General features: G+C 42.2%; 1 long non-coding RNA gene across 1 annotated transcript; it reads left to right on the top strand.

The window, feature by feature from the left end:
* The first annotated feature begins 276 nt into the window (after positions 1–276).
* On the top strand, positions 277–14,675 carry LOC139204722 (uncharacterized). Its single transcript, XR_011584443.1, has 3 exons — positions 277–626; positions 11,786–11,842; positions 13,906–14,675. It is a non-coding gene; the product is annotated as an uncharacterized lncRNA (long non-coding RNA).
* Positions 14,676–15,449: the final 774 nt, after the last annotated feature.

Raw genomic sequence — 15,449 nt, 5'->3', positions numbered from 1 at the left:
GGTTGCACATGGGAGCACTGAAGCCCCGCTGAGGACTTCAATGATCAGCTCAGTTACTTCCAGCTCAAGTGGCACTGCCTGTCTGCCACGGCACGTAAGGAGCGCAGGAGCAGCTGCAGCAGCAAGGAGGAAACCGCGGTGCAGTCGGCCGTGCTACCGCCCCGTCAGGCTCCTGCAGTGACAGCCATAGAAGATGGAGGGGCGGGATCTGTTGGATCTCCCGCACCTTGTTATTGGTTGCAACCGGACTGTTGTGTAATGTACGCACAATTCCGGGCACATTGTCTGAAAATGCGCAAATAAAGAAAATGGAGGCGGATCTGGACCTGGCGCCACGATTCTTAGCACAACAAGCCGTGTAGGTTAGTTCACGTCTTGCGGGGAAAACACGAGATCTGTTGACTGAACGACCACCATCGACCTCACAGTCCTCAAAGGGGGACAGGGGACTGTTTCCCCCAGTAAAAACGGAAGCCATCGGTTAGGAGGACAATCGCCTTCTCCGTACTCTGGCACAGAAAGCGAGGAGATGTTAATGTCCGATGAGTGATTAATACAGCACACACCATGTCGCCGGGAAGCCACAAAGGAAATCTGGCGGTGAAGCACGGAAGAGCACTGATCTGGTAAGGAGTCCCGCTAAAGACCAGCTGCGGAGGAGCCATTAGCTGCTGCTCATCAGGGCTAGCTAGCATTGTGCTAGCCAGCCAGCTAGTTAGCTAACTAGCTTCCCCCCAGAACATCAGCCACGGGTCGTGTTAAATTATCTAAAGCGTGGTCAGAATCACAACCTGCACCTGCTGCCGTGGGTGCTGCGTGTCTTTGTTGAGCTGACCGTGTCCTGCCGTGTCCCCTTTGTCTGCTGTCCTCCGTCCAGACTGGATAAAAGTATGTAACCGTGGCTTGTGGCACAATCAAGATAAGAGCAGCACACAGCATCCAGGTTGTCAGACACAACTTTAGTTATTCTTAAAAACAAACACATAAATAAAAATGCCCAACTCTGTCCAAATGATCTCTCAGAACAAAATATAAGTTCCCAAAAGAAAGTTTTGTTATTTACACCTGCTGGTAATTATTCACATAGTACCCGGATTGTGGCAGCTCTGTTGATGTGTGACTTAATTGTCTTAAAGGGTTTTATAATAAATAAGATCTAAATCAAGTGAGCAAAGTTGTTGGCCATGAAAAGTAAAGGCAGTGCTTTACCCTGTAATCTCAGTTATGTTATCTTGGCTGATGCATCCCTGTTATCAGTTCACTTGTCCTCTGATGTGGCTTAGGTGCTGTTGTATGGGAAACTGTTATCCAACTATAACTATATCTTTTAACAAAGAGGTCAATATTGCAGTTAAAAGGCAAAAGTCCTGCTCCCCACATCTCAGCCACTGAATTCTGTCACAGTGTTTGTTTCACCTGTCTGTAAAAAGGTGAAACAAGGTAACACCCCCCCCCTCCCCCTTATATATTAAGTTAAGCAAGTGTCTACAACTGCACTGAGCAGAGAACTTCAGGAATATGCCCCATGATCCCTTGGTAGGAGAAGCACACACTCCCTGATCACTTTGTTAGATACACCTGTACAATCTAAGGCAATCCAGTATAACAGTTTTGCCACATATTCTTCATATATTCTGAGCCTTTTATAAGGCTTGTAACGGTCAGTTTGTGTTAAAACTTTCAGAGAGGTGTTAATTCGGCTAGATTATTGAGTTCATAGTTAGTTGTGGTGTTATACTCAACCACCACACCCTCCGCATGCAAACAGGATGAGCAAAACGTTGGAAACACATCTCAATATGCAGACCCACTGAACACCAGTGCAAACCTGAGTAATAAATATATAGTTATGATATAGTAATTTATAGTATGGTTCGTCTCTGTCATTGTCAATAAAAACCAAACTTTCTCTTAGTAAAGGTAGAATATATGGGTGGGATGTAGTTTTGTATTCTTAAGAAAGGGACCAATGAAAAGTAGTGAAAGAAACTAACCTGTAACAGTGGAGGGACTTTGGTCCTCTTTGTTTGTTTGTTTTTTAGGGGAAAAAAAGGTTTATAACTGCATCATTATCAAATAAGACGGCATAACCAGTAAATTAAGTTGTAATCAAAAGCGTCCATTGGGCAGGTTATCTGTGTGTGGTCTAGGTTCGGTTAGGTTGTATTCTGTATTTTTGCTCCTTGCGGAAGCAACACACCTGCACCATGATCACATGGGCACACAGTCCTAGTAGTTCACTGCAGTTTGATATACACCATTTTGTGATGTCTGGCTGTAACTGGGTAACTCTCCCCTCACAGCGATTAAATCAGCTCTTATTACGGTTCAAGTTGTGCCGTTGGCCAGTAGGAAAATTGTGGCCCCACATCCACCCGGCTGATGTTCATAGTTTCGGCCCTCAATTGCACATAGTGGTCACTCAGATTTAGAATATTGGTGAAATTACTGTCACGGGGTTTGCGCACTATTAAACTGAGTTTAAACAAAAACCACAAATTGATTTTTGTTTCTGGTCATTGTGGATGTTCAAGGCTAGGTGCTTATGTGTGGGCTGGCAAAGCCTAAATGTCAATGATATTATTTCTCATCTGGGTATATGCAGTGTTCAGGTTGTTACTGTAGTCATTAGGGTGAGTCACTTATTAAGATGTGTTCATTCGCTGCAGGCCTTCGGTCATACAGAGCTATACATTTTGTTTACATGCTGTATTAATGGCTTTACCTGAGTTTGATTCAGCCCTCCCTCTCTTTATTGACACACTGCAGCCTGTCCAAAAGCAGGCCTTTCTTACCCAGTAGCACTCTAGCAATGGAGATGGAGTTGGTTAGCACTTGGTATAGAAAAAAATTTGGCCATGGTGTGTGTAATCTGACCTGCTTCAACTCTTGTGGTCAAGACCAGATCTGACACAAAGCCATAGTTCAACAGCAACCAGCAAGGACATAGAGAAGGACTAGGTTCTCTTCTGTGTCTACCAAGGAGATAGCCTTAGTGAGGGATCCTTTTTTCTGCAGGACAATATTAGCTGTAATTTCTTTTTCTATCCCATGTGATGTGTGGCACACCATGTAAATGTCGTTTCTCACATGAACAATGCTGTAAACTGGCAAATTAAATAAAGGTTGGTTTAAATGGGAATTCTAGATATTAGATGCTATTGGCTTACATGATTTTTCTGCAGTCATCTGTTTGCTGTTGAGGGGGTTACACACTACTGGTGAAAGTCAAAGGCACTCTCTTTTAGCAGCTGCCAATGGTACTCCTTTCAAGTCTGAGCAGTCCAGCAGTGTCGGTCCATAGAAGTCACTGTTGCAGGTGTAGATGGCAGTCAGTGCTCACCTTCTCTAGTCAGCTGTAGTGTCAAATGATGAAGGACAATCAGCCTCTCTGTTTCCAACTGTCCTCTTAAAGGTACACAACATGGCCAAGACAAACTAGGGTAGCATGCTTTACAGAGATGTGCTGGATTTCATTTGTGCACAAGGTAAGGTTTGTTTGGTTGCACTCCACTATGCATTTTGTTTAGGATCCCTGAAAAAAGGAACTTTGAAGGCATTTGAAATTGCAAATATTAATGCATGACTAGAAATAAATAATTGATTGATGGAGTGGACTATTTGATTTGGCCACTACTTTCATCCACATTTTTAGCACTATGAAGGAAACTCCCTGTCCCGTGCTTTTGCTTTTGTCTATTTGTAGCAGCAATTCTGTCACTCAGACAGCATCTGTGTGAAGCTACTATTGTTGCGAACTTACTGCTTTATTCATGATCTTACCAATAGATGTGTGAAGTGTAACACACACTGGTGCAGCGCTCCTCTGTAATCCGTAAATTTTACCTGGAAAATTTTGTCATTGCACCACTAGGCGGTTTAGCCTGGTTTGTTGTACAATCATGTACAATGATAAGAGTCAAACTGTCGACATATTTCAGCTGATGTTGGGTATGTCAAAACACGTCAAACCTGTAATTTACGACAGCATCTCCAGTATGTGTTGATAAGGGGAACGACACAAAAATAAACTGAAAGCAAGTTCCGGTACAAAGTGCCTTCACGTGTGCATTTCAGTCAGCCTCTTATACTTGTCCTGTATGAATGAACACAAGTTGCAGTTGTTGAGGAATTAAAGGGTCTGAGGATGTTTACAATGGAGAATTTCAGACATCTGTGTGAATTGGGTGTGTTATTTATGCTTACTTTTTGACTATGCCAGTATTTTGAGTGCCTTAAATGTTGCAACTGTGGCCAAGAAGCCACTGATAATTGTTTTTTGTTGACTAATATTTATTTATAAGGATTGTGATAAATATTGTTTCGTGGAGTTTTTATTGTAAATTCATGGTAGGATATACCATGAGTTTTTGGTATTGTGACATCCCTGGGGCCTACATAGAAAATGATGCGTGCAGGTGTTTTGCCTGATGTCACATGCCACCCTGTGTGTTTTTAATACAGAATTTCCTCCTGCTGTTTCTATCTTGCCACCACAGCTCAGTAAGGAAAATGTGTCTGTGGAAACAAGAGGCAATTTTGTACCAAAAAGACTAGTTTTGGAAGATACCCTTGATTTGTGTGATTCACAGTGCTACTGCCTTATGCAGCCTGCAATGCCAAAGAATTTCACGGTCTTCACACTTCTCCTGGAAACATCTGTTGTTCTCAGGGCTCAGTTTTAATATAACTCACATTTTTCACATCTTGTAAGAGTTTCATGTTGCGCTGGCACCATATCCATGGTCTCTCCTGACTCTGTGCAAAAGCAATGGCTCCACATTGTATTTGATTCCTTTTTCTAGACTATCCCTCACCACCTCAGATTGTATAGCGACTCACTTCCTTTCAAGCCTATTGAATTCCAGCATAAATCCATAGTACTGTGGACTTTGCATGTTGTTGAAGTGGGGGAAAGTGCCAAGCTGGAGACAAATTCTCCCTAAAATGTCACTGTCCTGCACATCCTTAATATAAACCAGTAAAATAGCACATTTTACTACATCGTTGGATTCATGCTTCTGGGGTGTGTAATAGTCATTAGCCTAGATGCAAGTTGGGCCAAATTTTTGGTCTGCAGCTGGCCAGTCCATGACCATGTCAAGGGCTGTGTGTGTTCTCTTGTTTTAAGGAGTGGTTGTTTGATAAGCTATAGGGTCTTTTTTGATATGAAAATGTCTTTGTGTCTTTGAGAAAAATCCAATGGTTTCAATGCATTTGTTAGTGTGATGTTGGCTGGAGTGTATCATGCGGGGTATCGTTCCAAATTTTTTTTTACATCAATTCCCTGAATTCGATACCTTTTCCTGAATGATACTTTTTCCTTTTTTAACAAAAAGAAAATGGCATATCACTAAATAAAAACGTACCTGCCCCCCCAACAAATAGTATTGGAGTACAAAGGATGAACTATACAGGATACTATGAATTGTAAGTAGGAGGTTAATTTTCACCACTGCATATTTAAGCCCATAATAACATAAACTGACATAACTTCAGTCAGCAACTCCTCAGAAAAATCAACATGTCTGCTTTCTCAGATAACAGACAAGCCCACTCCTGGTTAATGGTATCCCCAGCAGTAGAAAATGTGTGACTTGAGGTTGTGAATAAGGCTTTCACACAGCGATACCTAGTTGCCAAGTCTGAAAGCATTGGCAGACCATCCCTCCTGTTCCACCACCAGGTCTTTGGGCTCACTGAGGTTAGAGTAATTGGAAGACATCTGTAGAGCTGTATTTCCTCCCAAACTCTCTCTGTAGAGCTGCTGACATTGTTCTCTGTTCTTGCTTCAGCTCTCCCCAAGGGCAGAGAGCTTTTGGCGCTTCTGCGAACAAAAGGGAAAAGGGGGTAAAAAATAAAGGGAAAATACGACTTTAGCTGTGGAGAAGTGAAAATGAAGCTGGGGAAAAACGGGATGTCTGTGTTGCAGCTTCAGCTGTACTGTCTTCATTGGTACAACTGCAGGGCCTGGGTCATTTCACCTTTATTCTGTGTTCAGTACATTATTGGGGCCTCATACATTGATCTACAATGGAAGAGGACTAAAGGAAAAGAACAATGAAAACCCCCTGGCGCGAGGTCCTGCTTATCAGCCCCTCTTCTAACCTGGTCCACACTGCATCTGCCACTTTAATTTTGAATCTTGACTCTAAGGCAGCGCCCTTCTACAGACACTGCCTGATGCTGTCATCCTGCAAGACAAAATCATAGTGTAGTAGTCAGGCCTCAGAGTATACATAATGAAAACAACTAAAATCAGTAGGGTTACGCAATACACTTGGTATCGTTTTGAGAGGTCAGCCCAGATCTTTGGCTTGATGGTCTGTGTAAAGCAGGAGTCCTCACCAGGAAATGGTGCTAGTGTTTCTCCAAAATGGGCAGAATATGATCCAAGGTTGGACTCATTTCAGCAGAGATGCAGATAGTTTAAGTACAAGGTATCTTTGTAAATTTGACAAACTGCTTTTCATCATCAGAAAGTGTCTGAGAAAATATACACAATAGCTAGTCATATAAGCACAATAGTTCACATCAATAATGGAAGAAGCCAGTATCAATATCCATCCATTTCTACAATACCTTTTTTTTTTTTAGCCAAAGGCTGCTCCCACGAACCGCTCCATCAGGAATAGGCTGTCCCACTTGTTCTTCACATCCAGGATGACAGCATGTCCTGAAAGGCCTAGAGAGAGAGAGAGGCACACAATTGTAGAGACACCATTTTCCTCCCTCATTTTCTCTGCCTGACAACTGGCCAGGGCTACCTTGAGAGTGTGTGTGTGTGTGTGTGTCAGGGAGAAAAATAGTCGTTTTTGGTCTGGAGCAGGGGTGCCCACACTTTTTCGGCTCGCGAGCTACTTTCAAAATGACAAGGTCAAAATGATCTACCTACATAAAACATATATTTATTTCTATATATACTGAGTATACTTTATATATTCTATATGTTGGCGTACACTGCATAACTGCAACTAATGTAACCCTTGGTATTGCACATAAAAACAGTAATGCATGTAGGTGATAAACAGTGATGTAACCATCAATATTGCACACAAGTGACAAGAGTAATTGGAACATTCAATACATTTATGGTCACTACTTTACTCTGATGACTTGCACTGAATGGAGTCAAATATCCCTTCCTATCCTGTTCCCCATCCCAGAGTATCCCTTCTTTAGTAGATATTATTGGAAGGCTAACTAGGTCACTTCGCTCGCTGGAGTTTTGCTGTAGCTCACGCTTGGCTGCGTGTATAGCAGAGAAGAGATCTGAGACTGGCCGCCCTGTATGTCAATCAAGTCGCAAAAGCGACTTGATTGACATACGCGATCTACCCGCACTACCTCTGCAATCGACCGGTAGATCGCGATCGACGTATTGGGCACCCCTGATCTAGAGGCGTAACCAAGTTGTGTGTGGTTGTCAAACTGGTTGGCCAATTGCAGTTTACTAAATGATTTAGTTGAGGAATTTAGCACAAAGTTTAGTCTATTAGTCTACACTGCCTTTGTCTTAGGACTGGGTTTCCTTCAGTCATAGTGTATAGCTTTTGAGCAGCAGTGTGAGCAAAACAGCCAATTTTTTGTTCATATTTGCTGCATTATCTACTGTGATGGCAACTAGTTTGCCTATACTGAAATAATCCAGAATATCTCCTACCTCCTCTGCAGTAACAGCTCCTTTTTGGGATGTGTACACTGCCTTTGTAAGCAGGACTTTATCCTTCGTGGAACCGTTTTTTTAAATGGTGGTCTGAATGTCAAGTAGTGGTCCTATGCCACAGTGGTCCATCCATCAGCAGTCACAACCACATCTCTCACAGCTCGCTCTTGACATTTTCCTCCTCTATTAAACACCATGCAGACTAGAGTATCAGACAGCATATCTCTGCTGGGGAACTTGTAGTCTAGGGTTCATCTACCTATAAGTGACATCAGCACACAAAACATCAATGCATGGTTATATTACTATTGCTTACTAGCTTTTTAAGACACAACACCACCCTTTGCAGCCTGCTTAGCTCCACCATGGAGCCTCCACCGCAGAAAAAGGTAGCTGCCCTGTGGTACTTGTCTTGCTTTTGGGCATTTTTGCTTTCTCTGCCAGTGATCGGATTGAAACTTACTGGCATTGTCCTCACACCAGGGTGAACAAGGGAAGAGGCCAATATGAAGAGAAAAAGAATGTCTGTGCTGTTTAAGTAGCTGACTGATTGGGTTAGATGGATTAGCACATTTTGACAAGCTAACCTATACGTTAGGTCACGTTTATCAGTTGTTGTCGATCTTAGACCCATTTCAGTTTTTGATTCAACTATTAGTCATAAACTAAAGCTACACACAAGGGACATCGAATGTCACTTGAGTCCCAGTTTTAAGTCACCACACCTATATTGCAGTAATGTTAACTTTAGTAAACAATTGTGTTCAAGTTTGCCAAATTATTATAATTGATTAACATTACCTGCTAAAATCCCAATCATAGAATCAAATTCAGTAATCTCAGAGGAAGGAGAATCCAGTGGTGGAGATTTTGAGTGAGGCACTCAAAGGGGAGGACTTGCTCTGTGCGGACCGCAGCACCTCTACCTCTCAACATGCAACTTGTTGCCCTTTCCATGCACTCCTAAATGTCTTGTTGTTACGTGCAGCAGGGTGCTGCTCTCTCTCGCTCTCGCTCTCGCTCTCTCCCTCTCTGTCAGCTCTGTCTCCCGCCTTCCTCTGCCTGAGTGCGCACCTGAGGTGAATCACCACTCAGGTAGAGAGGAGGAGGGCCATAAGAGGGAGAGGACTCACGCAGACAAGGGAGACACGCGGACAGACAAGAGACACACAGAGACACGCAGACGCATAGTGACATACCTGGCGCACGGCGGACGTTACCTGATATAGGTAGAGAGGAGGGTCTTTTTCCTCCTCCGTTTTGAGTTCTCCTTTCTCCACACCCTTTTAGTTCCAGGCCCGTTTAGAGGCTGGGATTTTGTTGTTTTAATTTGTTTTGTTAGTTTGGGTTGGAGATCGCCGGTAGTTACGTTATTCGTCTTTTGGTTTACTCTAGTTTCTTTTTGTCTTTATTAGGTTAGGGGGAGACGTCAGGAGCGACGATCCGCTGCAGGGTTGGTCTGGCGTTTCCCTTCTTTTGTTCCTTTTGGCCGGGGTCTCCAGTTCCTTTTGTTTACCTTTTTGGTGGTTTGGGGTTTTTGTGTGTGTGAAATAAAGATTGGGTGAAAAGATCACGACCGGTATTGGCGTCCTCTGTTTCACATATGTTGCTGCCTCCTGCTCCTAGACAGACTAAACGGAGTCATTTGTCGGGAGGCCGTAACACTTGTCAAATTCATTGTGTTAACGGTCTTTGCAACAATTTTCATCGGCATGAGCGTGATAAAATGGCGTCTCTTTAGATATTTTTTACACCCTTTCAACAGAGACCTCAGTCACGCCTCTCAAAATATAACAACACACATCTGTGGGCATTTGCTTCCTGCATTATTAGATTGTAGTATGAGCATGCTGAGTGGCTCCCTGATACTAATGATTAACTCTTAAGGTATTGAAACTCAGTACCAAATGACAAGGCAATATCTGACAATATCAAAGAACTTTGGCAATTCAGTTGTGTCATAAAAGTATCAGCGTTTGGTACTGAGCCATGTGAGTGTATCTCCTAATTCTATCTAATCTTGCATTACACTGTTGCTTAACAGTACTTGATTGCATAGAACACCTTGCTTGATCATTGTGGTTTTGTACCATACTTGCGCTTGGCTAAGTTAGGCTGCCCACTATTTTTGCTACTAGCAGAAACTGGGAAGTCACTATGCTGTGGGAAGTTGTGCTGAAAGAACAAGGCTGGAAAGAAGGCCAACACAGTGCGCACTCGAGGCTAAGCAATTATGGTGCTAAGTGATCCAGACACATCCAATTCAGAATGGGCCTGTGGTTGGCATTTGGACTATGACCTAGCACCTTTCCATTGGAAGCCATTTGTAGAGGGGGTGTGTTACCTTGCATGAGGGGAGAGCAAGGTGCACAGGGTAAAAGGGTAATCTTAAACAAAAAAGCTGTTGTTTATCTTAATTATAAGTGGCTTGTGACAGTTGCTGTGGACCTAGGTTCTTTGGATTTAAGTGTCCTTAACAGATACATTTACTGATTCTGTTATGGTGCCACCAGAGGGTTATCAGCTCCTGAATGGACTGCAAAATATTATGAAATTATATTTAGTTGTAAATTCTGTTACAATCCATAAAATTATACATGAATTTAAGCAGCCATGACTTTAAGTGACATTTTGTTGTTTCAATGTTTCAAGAAAAAAAAAAGATAAATGCACAATTACAGGTCAGATCTACTAGGTGGGCTTCCCATATGTATTCTGTCGATACGTAATGCAGGTTTTCTCAAAATCCACATTACCTCTTGGTTATGAATTTCAGCTGTTAGCTATGAGGACTTACAAAATAATGGCAGGAGCTGCAAACATGGTTGGGTCTACAATTGGAATCAGGGAGTGCAGCTTTAAGATGTGTTAAACACTTATGTCTAACCCCGAAAGATACGTGTATTTATACTGTTCCTGTTGAAATGATCTAGTCCTGTTTTCTGTTATTTGTGTTGTTGTGGTATCTTTGTTTCTGTATTTAAGAAATTACCACGTCATTCATGCAGCTTCTGTGTCTAAGCTGTGGGGAGCACAATGCATTCAGCAGCCGATTTTGTAGAGCCTTATCAGAGTGTTTGGAGACTATCCAGGCACTTTGTCTGTCTGTCCTTGCAAAGACATCTCATGCCTTACAGTTGTGAGTACACTGAGCATCTCTCTGAAATCTCAGCATGCCTTTCCTCAGTGCCTAGTAGTTGATTGTACCACAACTTTATCTTGTGCCTCAGTTCAATTCCATTTTGGTGTGCCAGTAAGCTACTCAACTGACCCAGTATGCACAAGTACCCTGGCACAATGCTGCATTTCTCTCAGGTGTTACTTTAACAAGTCAAAAGGCCTGCTGCAAGAAAGGCTGCCAAGGATTTTCAGATGACCTTCATACAGATTACCCTGTAGGATGGGTTTTGTTGGTATGGCTGGTTGGCATGGTATTGGCTAGAAATGATAGCAATTTTGTGAGGGGCAATTGAAAATAAATTAGTTTAGGGGCCCACAAGACAGCCAACCGATATCCATTATGAGCAGGGTCTCTCTTTTTTTTTTTCCATAGCTCTGATCCGTCGCTCTCATACCAACGAGGTATATTAGTGTCTTATGGACTTAAAGGGAAACTCACCTCAAAACCTGTGTCCTGTTTATCAAACGCTTTGTTGGCTTTAAAGGTTTGTAGCCTACTCCATTACAGATGATGGCAGTAGCAATTAATAGAGTCCATTGGCGACCCGATTTCACAGCAAAACAACACATCTATATGTATCTTCCAAACGCTGATGTAGTTTCACCACAATAAATACACAAACTTAATACATAGCTCTCATTTAGCGCTAGCACAAGTAATTCACAATCAACCTATTTGCATGAGACTACATAGTTAAGTGCATTAATATTGGAAAAAAGGGACTAAGCATTTCTTACCATCCATGTCCATTCTTAGGTTAGGTTGTGAGTAGGTTATCTAGATCAAGCTAGAGTGGGTAGATGTATTGTCACAGGGATAACAGCCTTGATTTGTATTTTGTCTGGAGCAATAGCCACTGATGCCATTTCTTTAATCTTGCAAAAACAAAATGATTTATAGGTAATAATAGTAACAGTTACATTCTTTCCCTTTTACAGGTAGCCGGGATTGGTGTATTTCAAGATTTAGATGCCAGCAGACATTTTAAACATCAGGTACAAAAGGTTTTTAATATTACATTTTTTGGTGTGTTCTCATGTTTTTTTTTCTGTGAGAAATGCTTGTCTGTCAGAAAATTACCTCCTATATGAAAATCTTATTGGAATTCCATTCCAGTCCAATAAATTCTGAAGAAAGATGATGAAGCTGTTCTTTGAAAGTTGGACCAGCATATGCATCCAACAGAGAAAAGACAGATGAACAAAGAACGCACTAATGCAGTTTATAAACCTACAGAAGTGGAGTTTGTATACATTCTTAAGAACCCAATGGATGGGTTCAGATTTTTTCAACTCATTGTAATCATTGGCCCTATCATTACTGCCATGAAGTTCAGATTCAGATTCAGCAGTCTGGGTTAGCCTAATCAAGTGGGTATTTCCAAGCATTCCTGTTTCCTATTTGTGTTTCCCTGAACTGTGCTTTCTTACTTAGCTGTAACTTTGGAAGATATCCACTCGTTTGGGCAAACTCACACTTATTAATTGTCATAATAGCATCAGATGAACTTGATGAGGAATCCAACCCATCATTGTCAGAGAGGTTCCCTGAGTGCTTCAGGGAGGGCTGAGGCTTATCCAAGTCAGGATCACAGTGGTAGCATGCCAAGCAAAGTAGCCCTGGTGCCCCTATCCATAGCTGTTTCTTCCAGCTCTTGCTTAGGACCCAGTGCCTCTCCAGGCCTGCTGGGATATACAACCATTCCAGCATGCTCTGGGTTTGCCCTAGGGTCTCCTCCCAGTGGGAATGGGAGGCCTTGGCTGGGATGGATGGGGACCCATCTACGCAATAAAGATCTTTAAATGGGTGTTCAGACCGTTTGTGGGGGCATGTTGCTTCAGGCACTGGTGTGACATGAATTACAATCCAGTTTGACCAATTTTAGCGACAGATGAATAAATAAATTTGAAGGCTTCAGAAATACTAGAGAGAAAGAGATAGAAAACACATGGCCCCAGTTTAATAAATGAGGGGAATATGTTTTTTCATGTGGAGCTAAAGTCGGTCTGAATGCAGCCTAAGGCTCCCTCTTTGACACTTTGTCCTCCAAAAAAGTCATGCCTACTGGGATTAGAAATTCCTCAGATGTCTCCTTCTGCCCTCCAACCATATCCCCAGTGAAGGTCAGTAGCTGTGGATTATCACAGCTACTGAAAACTTGCTGTAAAATAGCCTGCCCGTCCTTCGTGAGTTGTCTCACAGCATCTCTGAAGCCATAAAAGCAATCCAATACCCATACAAATTTTTGCTTCTGAAACCATAGTTGCAGTCCTTCTGACCATCTCGTATACATTTGCTGATCCAGGAGTTCAGTCTTTGGTCTATGGTATTCTGGTACCAAGTACTTATATGAATTACTTTATGCTCAAGCATGGTATTTTGGACAATTCGTGACTAGCACAGAAGTCCAGCCAACTCTGGTTTAAACCAGGCAGACCATACCTTCTAACCTATATACCTATACCATTCAGGTCTCTGAGTTGCACCAGCTCAGAGACTTCAGTTACATTTCACTTATCAAACATCACTTCCCATAGCTAGGTGTTGGTGCACCAAGCATTCTCCCTTGAATTTAGCCCTTGCAACATTCATTCTGGGTGGTGGCAGCAACACTATGTTGTTTTTTTCAGGCCTTGACTTGGCCGCATGGGTTCAAACTTTGCCATCAGGTGCTCGCCTGCAGGTTCTTGAATTGCCCTTGGTCGGACCCTTTGCGAAAGACCAGTTTTGTCTTGATGGAGGCTACCTGAAGCTGTTGCACTGCATAGCTGGAATATTCACAAAGACAAACAAACTCCTCTACTTCTTCTGGAAGAAACTTTCCTCTGTAAATTCTTTCCCCACACTTGAATTTCTGCAGCTTGTAAAAGTTTACAATAATAAAATGAATCCACTTGTATTTTTCTAGGTTTCCAGTCAGATGTAACCCACACCATCCTTGATAGTCCTAGTCCTTGTATGTCCAAGGTCAGGGTTTGCTTCAGTTATTGTGTAAACATTTTATGGAAAGATGTTTCTAATTTGACTTCTCTAATTCCGTGCTTCTTTGTGTTTTCAGGATTGGGTCAAATAAATCCTGGCTTCTAGTCCTTGCAGAGAATGGCTCATGGGTGGGATTCATACTTCCATAACCTTCCACCTGTATCATCGGATCCAACCACTTTGATTAAGGCATCGGAATCAGAGGAAAGTCTTTCCCAGCATATAGAGAACTTCATTGGACATCATGACTTCTCTGGCACAGGGGCCTCACATGAAGTCCCTGCAACAAACTCAAATTTCAACACAAACTATTACTCAAATCCAAGTATTGGAAATTCCACCTCAGACTGTGTTTATCAGAAGTACTACAGAGAAACTCCCTGGCAAGCTGATGGAGAACAAATGGAAAAAGATTACTTGTCAGATTGTGGAAATACTGATATCTCAAATTTTGCCACAGATGGATTATCAACATCTTTTCCTTCATCTTTTGCAACGGATTTACAAGGACTTAAGCAAGATTGTGGAATAATAGGCGCGTCATTTCTTGAGAATTACTCCGATGTCAGCAGCTGCTCTGACACAGAAGACGGAGAACCAAGGCCCTCTTGTAAATTCATGGCAAGTAATCCAGTTTCAGAAACTAATGCTGATGCTACAAAACACAGCTCATCAGAATGGCTTTTCACTCAAACTGAAAATATGCCGTTTCCCACTGAGAGTTTGTGCCCTAATATGTCAGAGACTGATGCAACTTTGCCAATTCCATCAAATGTGAAAGCAGAAGAGGTTGAATATTCACAGGACAAGATGGAAAGTCAAGAAAAAAAATTCAAATCCTACAAAGGACATGATCAGTCCTCTACCACTTGTAATCTGGTGACAACTACAGGGAGTAAAACTGTAGAGGATGGAGATAAATGTGATGGTTGTCAAGATCAGAAACAAAAGGAGGATATGGAGCGAGATCTCACACAAGAAAAATATTCAAACATCTTGATGAGTGGCAATGACAATGTGGCTGGTGATGGAGGAGTTGGCAATGAGGAGGAGCAGATCACCACAACTGCTCTAAATGTCGGGACTACATGTGACAATGAGCAAGAGCCCTCAGATGAAAAAGTCTTAAGAGAGGAAATGAGGGAATCACTCGACAAAGAAAATAATAGATGCGACAATCCCAACTCCACAGAGTGTCAGGACAGAAATATGAGAGACGGTGAGCAGGACAAATGCGAAGGGGAAAGGAAAAAATGTGGTTCATTAGAAAATGACATTTTTGATGAGCTGAAATCTTCAAATCCAGAGTCCACTGAGGATCAAGTTGAAAATATAGAAATGGACTGTCAGGAGAAAAAAATTCAGTCAAATACCTCTCAAATGTCAGAACCACAGGGTATCAATGTGTCCGATTATAAAGATGCTGCTAATGAACCGACGCATTGCTCAAGTACCTTGAAAAGCAACAATAATGATGTGGAATCCTCTTTGCAGTTATCTGATTATCAGTCTCACGAAAGTGTACCCCAGTACAGTATTTGTGGGAGCCCTGCTGTGATGAATACTGGTAATATCAGCGATACCTGTGACAATAATGAACAAAATGTTGCAAGTCATTCA

The sequence above is a fragment of the Pempheris klunzingeri genome, chromosome 8, assembly GCF_042242105.1.
Source record: "Pempheris klunzingeri isolate RE-2024b chromosome 8, fPemKlu1.hap1, whole genome shotgun sequence".
In the NCBI taxonomy this organism is placed as follows: Eukaryota; Metazoa; Chordata; class Actinopteri; order Acropomatiformes; family Pempheridae; genus Pempheris; species Pempheris klunzingeri.
This window is presented reverse-complemented; position numbering and strand designations above follow the sequence as displayed.